Consider the following 14760-nt stretch of genomic DNA (forward strand, 5'->3'; position numbering starts at 1 on the left):
CATGAAGATGAGCCAGATCTTGCTAAAACATAGTGTAAATTTAATTAAGTTTGATATATTTTAAAGTCATTTTAAACTTAATATTCATTAAAAAGACTTGCATAAGCCAAGAGTCACCTGTATTTATTTAGAATATAAGTTTTGTGCTTTGAGGTTTGGATGGTCGGCCTATAAACATGTAACCAGGTCAGCCCAAAACTCAAGGTGTTGCATACACTATTTGACACCAAGAAATAAATAGGCTCTCAACAAAATGCATTTTTTTTATTTACTTTGTAAATTTATCAGCATTTTTATCTCTTGTCTCCATTAAAACTGGGTTCAATCAAAGGAAATTTCTTCCATCTCAGTCCATCAATTACTTGTTCTCTAACTTTACTGCATCCATTGTATGTTTTCTCCTAGCCACTTATCTTTTCAGACCACTATACCATATCTTTATCAATATTTTTCTTATATTCTTCACCACATAGTATTTATTAAAATATTACTGTATTTTTACTGGTACTATTGAGAATGAAGTCATGTTATAATGGAAGCTGCTTATTGGTACTAATTTAATTCATGAAGTTCAATTCTTCACATTGTAACTGTATTTTTTTTTATATTACAGTACATTATTATATTTGTAGACAATCTTGGGCCTCAATTTTAACTGCACTTTTTTTCTTTTCTAGCATCAGTATCACACCAAAATTGATGACCTCATTGAAAGAACCAGCACATCCATGACTCAAGGAATGACAGACAAGCTGCTGTCAGTACTTGAATCAGTTATATCCAAGCTGGGCAGATACGACGAAGGCAGCTTCATTGGGTCAATACTGTCCTTTACGGTAGGTGTAGATGATGCTTGTTATGGGTGTGACAGAGCTGTGGAATTATGTTGTTTTACTGGAAACTATAGAATGTGTGTACCATATTCCAAACATGAATGGCTTTCAGTGAAGAATATTCCATCTTTATATGGATTCAAGTGTACCAGGGATATCCTGAAAATGCATTTACATGCAGAGCATAGCGTTTCAGTATATGGCAGTTCCTTGGAAGCAGAGAGCAATTTATTGGGGAAAAAGGGAAGCAGTTTTCTTCACCCATCAATAATGGTATAGATCGTCCTATACCATGTGAACATACCAACACAGGATCTCCCAGTCTACAAAAGAAAATAACCACTGTTGAAAGATAACCAAGTCTTGGTTTCTTGCCTCTCCCAGGAGCTTTTAGTTGTTTATTTTTTTTTATTCAGCCTTTGTATTAAAATCTTTTATGAGATATTAATTATAAATAGCACAATGACATTAATTTTGCATGTATTTTATATTGTAGGACTTGTTTTCTTTTTAAATATTCATCTATTCTCAATTTACAAGTGAACTCTGAAATAATTTCCTAATTGAATATCATGATTTTTGTTTCATTATTAATTATTTAGTGATTACTCTAGTAATTATAGTAATTGCTATTTAATAATACTTCTTAGGAACAGGATTTCATACCAAGAAACAGGCTAGAATTATATAATTTGCCATTATAGGAGGGTGGAAATATTGAAAATCAAAATATCTGGCAAGCACCATAAGCCAACTGACAAAAGTACTACGTGATTAATCAAAATAATGCATGGAGAATGAGTAAGTACCACAGAAATTGTAAGAAGAAAATAACAGTGAATTTATTTCATGTCTGAAAAGGATACAATAAAAGGAATCTGACATTCTCAGACATTATGGATATATATGCTATCAATAAACTGATAAAAACTCAAAGTAGTTGAAGATGAAATATAGATACCAAGAAGGCTTTGGAATAAGCCATGTGCAAATTTAATATAAGAAATAAACCAAAACAATGTAGCACTGCATGAAAATGACAACATAACTAAGTTCACTTGAAAAAGAAAAAACTGGCATAGGAGGGAGTTATAGTGAAACATGGACAAAAATGGAGCAGCAAGCAGCAGTCTTAAGTTACTGGTGAAAGAGGTACTAGTTTGGTTGAGAATTTGGTAATAGAGGGAATTAGTAAGTAGTTGAGGTAGTGTGTACTTATAAAGAAGGTATTTCTCTAATTAAAGCACTGATTTGAAGGGAAAAGATTGAACTGGGAGCTTGAAGTAGAAAAAAGAAAATGATTGATATAAGAAAGGAAGTAATTCTATGAAATACAAAATTTATCTAATACAGTGGAACCTCGGTTCTTGAACTTAATTCATTCCTGAATGCAATTTGAAATTCTAAATGTTCAGAAACAAACTATTTTCCCCATAGGAAGCAATATAAAATGGATTAATCCATTCCCAAACACCCATCCACCCTGTCCTAGTGGCTTATGACAGACACTCCCTCTGCCAAGATGGCTGCTCCACAACATCTCCAGCTCAGAAATTATTTATCCAGAAAGGACATATTGAATGAATTTAGTGACAAGGAACTCATCAGAAGATATTATTTAGACCATGCAGGTATTCTCTTTGTCACCAGTCTAATGAGGAAAGCTTTACAGAGTGACACAAAGAGGAGCAGCTCACTTACTGCCAAAGTGAAGGTAATCACAGTGCTTGGACATCTTGTTGCTGGGAAAATGCAGTTATGCAGCAGTGATGGTATTGTGGGTCATCGAGAGAGCCACAGGGGATTACTTTTGAGGTAGCCAAAAATGGTTTGTTTACATTGAGGCTCTTCAATGGGATCACTTTTACCTCATTTCAAAGATTGAATTACTGTGTTACCCAGAGTGTTTCTCCTTTAAATACATAAAAAAAACAAGGAAATATTTATAGAAACCATAAATTAGTAATAAATGGCACCTTTTGTTTTGTCTTTTAGTATTTGAAATCAAGTAACTTTGTTTTGAGAAGCAAATTATGGTACAGCAACCAAAGCAAATTGGAGTTCAAAATTTCGTTAAAAAACAAATTTGTTTGAAAAGGGAGGCGTTCAGTAACTGAGGTTCCACTGTATATTTTCCCCATGAAAAGCTTGAATCTTGTGCATTCTCTAATGTAGACAGTTTTATATTCAAGCTGAATGAAAGAAAAGATTATCACCAACAACTTCAATAAAGTGCCATGTCATAATAACATGTGGAAGAATTTAAATTTTTCTGAGTAGGCATAGTATCTTAATTAGGAATTAGGATTTAGATACTGTACTTATCTTGTTGACTTTCAAAAGCTGTAAACCTTACTATCATCAGCATTGGAGGAACAGAGAATTTCAGATATCAACAACCCCAATGAAGAAATGTCTGGTTTCATTTGGCAAAAATTTTTCTCAGTTATCCTACAACTGTTATGGCCCCCTCTTATGGTTGATCAGTGGTAATCATATACATTCTGATACAAATCACCAGCACAATTTCATTTTGCATAATATTTAAATGTTTTAATAAAAGAACTTTTATGCCACTTGTTTTATCCTTGTTCTTAACTTCTACTGGGTTTGGAATGTTTGAATTCTTGATGTTATGTATTTCTGTTGAATATAAGTTTATGATTTTCATTAAGGAATCTTTTATTTGCAACATTTACTGAAATTTGTGTTTTCATTTATGTTATTTACTCCTTGATTTTTATTATATTTTTAGTTTAATAACTTATTGGGCTGTCGGTGTGCTATCTTTCAGTATCGTCAGAATGTAAGTGGATCAGGAAAGGAGTTGGGAAAGGCATACATCAACTTTGCCAGGAACTCTATGGACCAGATCAGACAAAAAGTTAATGATGAGCTCTGGATTCTCAACCTGTTTGAGGTGAGTATTATCATTACCATGGTCTTGTATGACTATCTTTATCGCTATCATCACTGTAATGAATTGCAGATTCCATGTAGATTAATTCCATGTAGATTAATCCTGGTCATGTGGTGGTAACTTATCAAAACATTATGGCTATGAACATGTGTACCTTGACAACTTTTTCCTTCCTTGCGTCATTCCTGTGGACCTCCTTCCATGTCTTCTTTGATTTACATGACACACCAACATCTCCCACAAATGGAGACATGGTACCACACAAACATACATACACTTTCACATACATACACAAGCATTTCCTCACATTTTAGCCTCTTGGCATGTCAGTTGCATAGTATACATGGTATTTTCTGTATCATAATATGACAGCAGAACTGGTTTACCCCTGCTAAATTATTACTGATCCATCCCCTTTTCAGGTGCAAATTAGTTGTATTTGGGACCTGAGGTTACTATATGTCAAGGGCCTTTTTAATACTGTACATCTCATCTCTCCAAACAACATTTTCAACTAGATAAACTTTAAAACTAGCTGTTATCACATATATCAAATATGAAACACAAATCTATAATCCATTGAAGAATATAAAGTTTTACTGTGCCATTGAACTCATTCAGCTACCCTTTCATTGATGACCAGTTAAATCTTTCCTGTCTGCATGTATGTGTTATCCTTACTAAAATGCAATGTCCATAAGAAAGAGAGAGAGAGAGAGAGAGAGAGAGAGAGAGAGAGAGAGAGAGAGAGAGAGAGAGAGAGAGAGAGAGACTGTTGACTGTAATGGAAGAGAATCTAAATACATATGAAGCTATAACAAATAAATAAACTAGGGAAATGCCTGAATAACTTCAAGAAAATAGTTTCTCCATAGACATATAGAAGGAAGTAAACATTTCACACAGGGAAGCCACAGAATGCTTGACTTCTGATCTTTATAAACTTTCTGATTGGGGCAGAACAAACTTGGTATTGTTCAATGCCTCAAAAACTCAATTCCTCCATCTGTCAGATTGACACAACCTTCCACACAACTATCCCCTCTTTTTCAGTGACATTCAACTGTCCCCCTCTTCTACACTGAACATCCTCAGTCTGTCCTTTACTTATAATCTGAACTGGAAACTTCACATCTCATCTCTAGCTAAAACAGCTTATATGAAGTTAGGCATTCTGAGATGTCTCCGCCACTTTTTCTCACCCCCCCAGCTGCTAACTCTGTACAGGGGCCTTATCCGTCCATGTATGGAGTATGCTTCACATGTCTGGGGGAGGTTCCACTCATACCACTCTTCTAGACAGGGTGGAATCAAAAGCCTTTCATCTCATCAATTCCTCTCCTCTAACTGACTGTCTTCAGCCTCTCTCTCATCGCTGCAATGTTGTATCTCTAGCTGTCTTCTACCACTATTTTTATTCTAACTGCTCTTCTGATCTTGCTAACTGCATGCCTCCCCTCTTCCCACAGCCTCACTACACAAGACTTTCTTCTTTCTCTCATCCCTATTCTGTCCACCTCTCTAATGCAACAGTTAACCAGTATTCTCAATCATTCATCCCTTTCCCTGATAAACTCTGGAACTCCCTGCCTGCTTCTGTATTTCCACCTTCCTATGACTTGAATTCCTTCAAGAGGGAGGTTTCAAGGCACTTATAATTTAATTTTTGACTACTGCTTTGGACCCTTTTCTGAGACTGGCATCTCGGTGGGCTTCTTTTTTTTTTTTTTTTTTTTTTTGTTGCCCTTGGCCAGTGTCCTTCCTACATTTAAAAACAAAAAAAAGTTTGGAATAAACTAAATGAGATGTTAGTGTAAGCAAAGAGTGTGTACAAAATGAAAGAAAGATTGGATAAATGTAGACAATGAAGATGGAACCCCATGAATGTAAGATGTACCCCCCATGGTGTAAGATGTACAAAAACATTTTCTTCTCTACTCAGCAGTCTTGTTTTTTTAATCTGAGAATGTGCAGTGTTGCCAAATATTTGATATTACTGCTAGTCTCTTTAATAGAACTTTAAAATCAAGACACTCACCCCATGATATATTTTTTTCTATTAACAAACAGAATTTTTATGATTAAATGCATTGAGTGTATTTATTTATATATGCATATATATGTCTTAAAGGGAAGGGACCAGGACAAGACATTTGTATAAAAAGTACAGAGGATGGGATGCATGTATCTTGTAAATCTTTGAATATTAAGTATAGGTAACCTTAGTCCTCATAAGATTATACAAAAACCATATAAATCCAACATAAGAACTGATCAACTGGCAATGAGAATATGAGCCTGGGAAGAAAGCTTATCAGCAAGGTGGGAGGGAAGGAAATGGGAGAACAAGCACTTCAGCATTCAATTTTTGATTCATTGCCCCCATATGTAAGATGAGGTTTGTTATTCTGAATTGCTGTATTGCTGAAGCCAGGGATGGCATCATACTGTAAGCATGTAATGTAGGCTTTTACATTATGTCATTTAGACTGGCTGTAGTGATAATGGAGAAACAGTAAATAAATATACTGAACACCCATGACCATGCCACTAAATAATAATATGATATATGATTGTTTCATATATCTATTCTTTATACCAGGCTGGCAATCTCACATTGGGTGGCCCAGATAAGCTACCACATATTCACACACATTATTCATGCTGTTAACTCTGCTGTAAGAATGATGTGTGGGATTGCCAACCTGGTATATAGAATAGATATAAGAAACAATTATATATCATATTATTATTTCATATTTATGTAAAACCAATGCTCATTCAGTGTGGGAACTTTCAAGATTCTTGAGTTAGTTTACAGTACAGTTGACAGCACCAATCAGGTGGTGCATCATCGCTGCCTGACATTCACTTGGATGACTAAAACTCATTATGGATGTGCTTTAACTAATTAATTGGTGCCAAGACATTCTTTATATTTTTTTTGCTCATAATAGTGTCATATTTTGGTGTACTTTTATTTCAAATTCATAGCAAAATGAAATTTGACACTATTCTGTGGTATACCCACATATCATTGTATAAAGCTAAATTTATATTTATAAAGATTAATTGAAAAGTTAATTAACATTATAATTGGAAAAATATGATCAGCCTACAAAAGCTGGTTTGTGTACTTCATAGTACTGTACTTTCAAAAGGTGGAAATTGAAGATGAATTTAAATGTGGTACTACAAGAGTGGAATCCTCACTTGTAAGATGGAAATAAGGACTTCTCATCTTGATTCCCATCCATTATGGATACCTACTACCACCTGCTTGATGAGAATCTCCAAAGTAAAATTGAAGAAACTAATACCATTGAAGGAAAAAAAGAGCCCAATAATGCCATCTAATAATAGTCACCACACATGTCATTCTATTTACTCAGAGGACTTAGGCATATTTGGTGTTTAGCCAGAATTGGGTTTGAGGAGGATCTTGAGTGTGCACCCTTTTCAGCTCCCTGCTGAGGCAGGTGTCAATCATCAGTCCCCCCGGTAGTGTGACAACTACTAGGCTAACACCCGGTATCCCTTCATGCATTTGGTGGAAACAGTCTCTGGGTTAGGGCAACTTCCTCTCCCATCTGTGTTTTGGGTGCTTATGGATGACTCCCTCAACAGCTGGTAAGGCCTGATTCAGCCCTCACTCTCTAAAAGGAACATTACACTTTATCCCTATATTGGTAATACAGATTGAATATAATTATGTAACTCCCTTGTCTATGAACATATCTTTACCTGACATAATGGGGTTATGGCTCAGTATTATACAATTTTTTTTTTTATGTTTGATCAAGTTGGCCTACCTGTTACCACATGAGCCATGAAACATATTTTATCAAATGCCAGGTGAATGTCTAGTTCATTGGGCTGAAGAGAAATGCCAACAATTATGCAAATGGCAGGAACCATTCTTCCTTCACTCAATAAGACAGCCATGCTTTCCCTCTTCCTGTATACAGTAAAATCCCTCTCATCCAGCATTCGAGTATCCGGCAGCTTCAAGTATCTGGCACATTTTTCCCCCGAGCCTTAAAATCAATAAAAAATCAATGTGTACTCATAAAATCGATTAAAATTCCCGCGCGAGGCATACTTTGTCCCCTGGCCACCAGAGCGCACTACTTCGCGCCACCCGTGGCCCACTGCACTGTGTTTACTCAGTGACTCAGTCCCGCGTGTGCACTGCTTATCGCCTGACGCCTTCATCATGCCTAAAGTTGTAGAAAAGAGGAAGCGTGTTGTGCTTACACTTAAGCAGCTGATCAGATCAGCTGCTGATTAAGATCAGCTGATCTTTGTTATGGTAAGATGCGTGAGTGTAGGGTGGTGATTGTGGACATAATTTCACTTCTATTCAAGTATCTGGCAGTATTCAAGTATCCGACATGTCGGCGGTCCCGTTGATGCCGGATAAGAGGGATTTTATTGTATTACTTTCCTTTTTATTCTTTCTCATTATTTATAATATTCCTTCTTACTTTCATTTCTGATTTTTATTTCTTATTCATTTATGTATATGTTGTAATGTAGCAAGACAGGAGAAATCACAAATAATGTATCAGTCTGTTTTCCTGTGATTCATGATATAATAAGTGATTGCATGCCATCAACAGCACTTCCTAAAGGTAACCTTACCTAGACTTTTTCAATAGAGAATAGAGGATGGAGAAAATATTAATCTCTTTGCATCTTATTCTTTAGTTATTATCACCTAAAAAAAAGAGTGCAGTCATAATGCAATTGTGTGCTTTGTCATCTGTGAATATAATCCCCGTTTCTCATCTTACATAAACAAGAGTAAGGTAATGATGTGTGAACGTAAAGATTAAGTGGTTATTTTTTATTGCCCCTGAAAAATTTAATGACCTAAAGAATGTGAAATGTTGCCAAAAGCAGAAAAAAAGTGGACATAACTGATGGCTTAACCCTGCACACATAAGGAAGAGGAAAAAGAGGAAGAACTGTGTTATGTATGGTGGTTGGGTCTTGAAGGCATATGATGAAAAAGAACTGTAAGTACTGGGAAAGTAGCAACAATTGTCGTACATACAATGGGGTACTTGGTACACAACATATTCGACTTACCACCAATGTAGTATCCAACCAAAAAATTTTTTTTTTTTACGACAGATAACTTAGTATATGAACAAATCATTACTAAGTGGGTACAAAATTTGTGATATTTTTGTGACTTTACTGGTATAGTTGCTATGCTATCCTCTGTGCTGTATACCTTTCACCTAACTCCTCTGACTATAAGAAATTCTTTGACTACTTAACTTCCAAAGTGGAGCACATTCTGACCCTCTTCCCTTTTGCAGAGATCTCCATTCTTGGAGACTTCAATGTTCACCACCAGCTTTGGCTTTCCTCTTCCTTCACTGACCATCCTGGTGAACTAGCCTTTAACTTGGCTATCCTCCACAACCTAGAGCAATTGGTGCAACACCCTACTCGTATTCCTGATCGTCTTGGAGATACGCCCAACATTCTTGACCTTTTCCTGACCTCTAATCTTTCTGCTTATGATGTCACCCTTTCTTCTCCGTTGGGCTCCTCCGATCACAATCTCATATCTGTATCTTGTCCTATCGCTCCAATCCCTCCTCAGGATCCCCCTAAGCGAAGGTGCCTCTGGCGTTTTGCCTCTGCTAGATGGGAGAACCTAAGGAGGTATTTTGCTGATTTTCCTTGGAATGACTACTGCTTTCGTGTCAGAGACCCGTCTTTGTGTGCTGAGCGCATAACAGAGGTGATAGTGTCTGGCATGGAGGTGTACATTCCTCACTCTTTTTCTTGACCTAAACCTTCTAAACCTTGGTTTAACACAGCTTGTTCTCATGCTATACATGATAGAGAGGTGGCCCACATAAGGTACTTAAGCCTTCTATCACCAGAATCTCATGCACTTTATATTTCTGCCCAGAACCATGCCAAGTCTATTCTCCAACTAGCCAAAAACTCCTTCATTAATAGAAAGTGTCAAAACCTTTCAAGATCTAACTCCCCTCGTGACCTCTGGCATCTAGCCAAAAATATTTCCAATAACTTTGCTTCTTCTTCTTTCCCTCCTTTATTTCAACCAGATGGCACCACTGCTATCACATCTATTTCTAAAGCTGAACTCTTCACTCAGATCTTTGCTAAAAACTCTACCTTGGATGATTCTGGGCTTGTTCTTCCCTCTCCTCCACTCTCTGACTACTTTATGCTATCTGTTAAAATTCTTCGCAATGATATTTTTCCCTGCCCTCACTGGCCTAAATCCTCGGAAGGCTTATGGACCTGATGGGGTCCCTCCTGTTGTTCTCCGAAACTGTGCCTCCGTGCTTGTACCTTGCCTAGTGAAACTCTTTCAGCTCTGTCTGTCAATATCTACCTTTCCTTCTTGCTGGAAGTTTGCTTACATTCAGCCTGTTCCTAAAAAGGGTGACCATTCTAATACCTCAAACTACCATCCTATTGCTTTAATTTCCTGCCTATCTAAAGTTTTTTAATCTATCCTCAACAGGAAGATTCTTAAACATCTACCACTTCACAACCTTCTATCTGATCGCTAGTATGGGTTCCGTCAAGGCCGCTCTACTGGTGATCTTCTGGCTTTCCATACTGAGTCTTGGTCATCCTCTTTTAGAGATTTTGGTGAAACTTTTGCTGTTGTCTTAGACATATCAAAAGCTTTTGATAGAGTCTGACACATAGCTTTGATTTCTAAACTGCTTCCTACGGCTTCTTTCCTTCTCTGTGTAACTTCATCTCAAGTTTCCTTTCTGACCATTCTATTGCTGCTGTGGTAGACGGTCACTGTTCTTCTCCTAAATCTATTAACAGTGGTGTTCCTCAGGGTTCTGTCCTGCCACCCACTCTCTTATTATTCATTAATGATCTTCTAAACCAAAGTTCTTGTCTTATCCACTCCTACGCTGATGATACCACCCTGCACTTTTCCACATCTTTTCATGGACATCCAACCCTTCAAGAGGTAAACATTTCACACAGGGAAGTCACAGAATGCTTGATTTCTGATCTTTCAAAAATCTCTGATTGGGGCAGAGCAAACTTGGTATTGTTCAATGCCTCAAAAACTCAATTCCTCCATCTATCAACTCGACACAACCTTCCAGACAACTATCCCCTCTTCTTCAATAACACTCAATTGTCCCCCTCTTCTACACTGAACATCCTTGGTCTGTCCTTTACTTATAATCTGAACTGGAAACTTCACATCTCATCTCTAGCTAAAACAGCTTATATGAAGTTAGGCATTCTGAGACGTCTCCACCAGTTTTTCTCACCCCCACCCAGCTGCTAACTCTGTACAAGGGCCTTATCCATCCATGTATGGAGTATGCTTCACATGTCTGGGGAGTTCCACTCACACTGCTCTTCTAGACAAGGTGGAATCAGAAGCTTTTCGTCTCATCAACTCCTCTCCTCTAACTGATTGTCTTCAGCCTCTCTCTCACTGCTGCAATGTTGCATCTCTAGCTGTCTTCCACCACTATTTTCATGCTAACTGCTTCTGATCTTGCTAACTGCATGCCTCCCCTCTTCCCGCGGCCTAGCTGCACAAGACTTTCTTCTTTCTCTCACCCCTATTTTGTCCACCTCTCTAATGCGAGAGTTAACCAGTATTATCAATCATTCATCCCTTTCTTTGGTAAACTCTGGAACTCCCTGCCTGCTTCTGTATTTCCAGCTTCCTATGACTTGAATTCCTTCAAGAAGGAGGTTTCAAGACACTTATTCATCAATTTTTAACTACTGCTTCGACCCTTTTATAAGACTGGCATTTCAGTGGGCATTTTTTTTTTATTGGATTTTTGTTGCCCTTGGCCAGTGTCCTTCCTACTTAAAAATTAAAGAAAAATGACATGCTATATATTATAGTAAAAGGCACTGTTTTCAAACTTGTTTACTGCTTTTTAAGTGATAAAAAAAAATATAATCCTTTGGGTTTTTTGTGAATAGAATCTTACCATCTGACCATTTTTTTGCTTCCAATGGTGATTTTGGAATGGATTATGGTCATAAGCTAAGTATACCAGTGTATATGCAAATAAGATATGTTAATCAAGGTTAGTGATGGAACAGTGGATGTACTTTATGGTGAACAGTGTAACATTAGAAGAGCAATGGGTTGTATAAACTAGGTGCTTGACATAAGAAAAGTGTGAAAAGTATTTGGAAAATGTTAGGTTGTGTTTGGGTATTCATGGACTTGAAGAAAACATATGACAAAATAAAAGAAGGGAGTTGAAAGTTATTTTATGGGAACTGAATTGTATATTTTCTGACTGGAAGAAGCATAAATGACTGGTTTCCTTTTCTAGGAGAGCTGCCTTAGGGATGTTTAATGTTTATATTTATTGAGGTATGAGGGAGGTGAATGTGGTTAGTGAAGGTTATGTATTTACCTAGTTGTATTTACCTAGTTACGTTTTACAGGAAAAGAGCTATGCTAGTGCTGTCTTGTCTCCAGCTTAATTTTAAATTCATGAATATTTTTTGCTTGTACCACTGTTTCATCTAAGTTTTTTCATATTTCTATGCTTCTATTTAGGAAACCATATTTCTTGACATCTCTTCTACTTGCTGTTTTCTTCAATTTCACACCATGTCCTCTTGTATCTCTTGAGTCCCACACAAATAAGTCTTCTTTGTTAACTTGATCCTTATCCTTTAAAGCTCTGTATATAGCAATCAGGTCTCCTCTTTCTCTTCTCTCTTGTAATGATGGAAGCTTCAATCTCCTTAATCTTTCTTCATAGGTTAAATCTCTTAAACTTGGTACCAATTTGGTTGCAGCTCTTTGATCCTTTCTATTTTCCTTATTTCCTTTTTATTATGAGGTGACCAAACAATTGTGTCATATTCCAGTTTTGGTCGAATCACATATTCCATCAACTTTTTCATCATCTCTTCATCCATGTAAGCAAATGCCCCTTTCATCTTTCTTAGTAACTCATAGGTTTCCCCAACTATTTTGTTTACATGTTTTACTGGTGATAAATTATCACTGATTGTAATTCCCAAGTCTTTTTCTTCTTTGGTTTTCGTAATTTCCACTTCTCCCATGGTGTAAGAACTTGTCTTCTTTTGCTTTTTTCCTAATTCCATCACCTTGCATTTCTTTACATTGAATTCCATTTCCCATCTCTTACTCCATTTATATATCTTATTTAGATCTTTCTGTAATACTTCACAATCCATATTGTTTTCCACTCTTTTCAATAATTTTGCATATTCTACAAACAGACTTACGTAACTGTCAACCTCATCCACCACATCATTGACATACACCAGAAACATTACGGGCACTTTATATTTTTTGCATACATTACATATTTATATTTTCTATTCTTTTTTTGTCAGATACCACTTCCTGAGCCTCTCATCTTTTACCTTCCAACAGAACTTTTTTTCTTTTCCTCTGTTCTGTTCTCATGTTTTGCCTTTGCTTCTTTTATTAGATCGCTTACCTTGAGTCTCTCCTCCTCATTCATGTCCCTCTTTATTCAAACTTTCCTGTATTGCTCTGTCTTGTCCAGTTTCCATGCATTCGATATCACTTCCATGGATGTTGTTTATGCCCTAAATTTTTTCAGTGGTCACTCTTCTCCTTTTATGTATTTCCTCAATTTCACTTATCCAGTCCTCCCCTTCTCTCTCTGTATATTTCTTACAACGTCCTCTGCTACCTTTTTTTGTTCTCTTTCCCTCTTGTATCTTACTGGCTCTGTTTCCTCTTTTAATCCATATACAACAATACATTTCTTTTTGTCCACTGTGTCCCTTACCATCAATTCCTTCTGTTTGATCACTCTCACAATTTCCTTACTTAAATCTGTCTTTTCCTTCTTTTGAGCTTCTATGATTTCTGTAAAGTTAACTTTTTCTTCCTCTTTTTCCTTCCTTCAGATTTGATGTTCACTTTTCATCCCTATCACTTCATTTTCCTGTTTTTTATCAATATCATTGTTTTCCTTCAATTTTGTTTTTAGATCAGCGCACAGTGTTTTCAATTCTTTGTTTTCCTCTTCCAGGTCGTTTTTTTTTTTCTAATTTTTTCACTCTTTCAATGACGTCACTGATTATCCCTTCCATCAAAACCACTTTCCTTCCTTGCATTTTATCATGTTCATTATCTTCCTCAAATCCTGGGAATGGTAACCCCATTGGCAACATTCTGCTTCCATCTATGGCGTCCGCCTTGCTGGAACTTTTACTCATTCTATTACATTTGTTATTACTTAAATTTTCCCTTATTTTTTTAAATTTCTGTAGACAGGACAACTCTACTTGAGCACAGCTCCTACCTGGGAACACATTCTAGGCTCCTAGTGGTGGGTGTGGTCAAACAAAATCTTTCTCTGCTGGAGCATGGATCGCTGCTTGTTTACTCCACGACGACATGTGTGTGTGAAAGTTAGATTGTGGTTTGAATCAAGTGCATATTTATAATACAGTGGAATCTGAATCAGCTACTGAATGCAGATGCTGCTGTAAAGGTAGTTAATTTAGAGGAGAAATTGAGACATGTTTAGAAGGATATGTGAAAGGAGGAAATAGATATTTAATGCAAGTAAAAATAAAAAAGATGTAGAATATGAAGATGGGAACAGACAATTTCAGTAGGCTCTGATATTTCTTTTTCCATTGCCCATGGCCAGAGCCCTTGTTACACACATAAAAAAGAAAAAGAAAGAAAAACTAAACTTATATATATATATATATATATATATATATATATATATATATATATATATATATATATATATATATATATATATATATATATATATAGGAGGAGGCAGTAGACACCTGCCGAAACGATAATTACTCCCAGTGAGGTCTAAAGCACTGTTCAGGGGGTGCTGTGAACTTATCACTAAATCCAGCTATGACCTCACTGAACGTTTCCCTTTGTGTCTCACAACACAAGGGGGCAGTCACAGCCTGCCCTCTAAAGACAACTCTCTTCCTCCACACAAAACT

The 14760-nt window shown here is 36.6% G+C and overlaps 1 protein-coding gene across 1 annotated transcript in view; it reads left to right on the forward strand.

Annotated features, from left to right (window-relative positions):
• Window positions 1–821: 821 nt before the first annotated feature.
• Window positions 822–14760, forward strand: part of LOC135097735 (uncharacterized) — a 43807-nt gene continuing 29868 nt past the window's right edge. The window contains 2 exon segments of the mRNA XM_063999746.1: window positions 822–836; window positions 3628–3753. The gene's annotated coding sequence lies outside the window, so the exon portion shown is untranslated.

The sequence above is a fragment of the Scylla paramamosain genome, unplaced genomic scaffold (assembly GCF_035594125.1).
Source record: "Scylla paramamosain isolate STU-SP2022 unplaced genomic scaffold, ASM3559412v1 Contig30, whole genome shotgun sequence".
Classification (NCBI taxonomy): domain Eukaryota; kingdom Metazoa; phylum Arthropoda; class Malacostraca; order Decapoda; family Portunidae; genus Scylla; species Scylla paramamosain.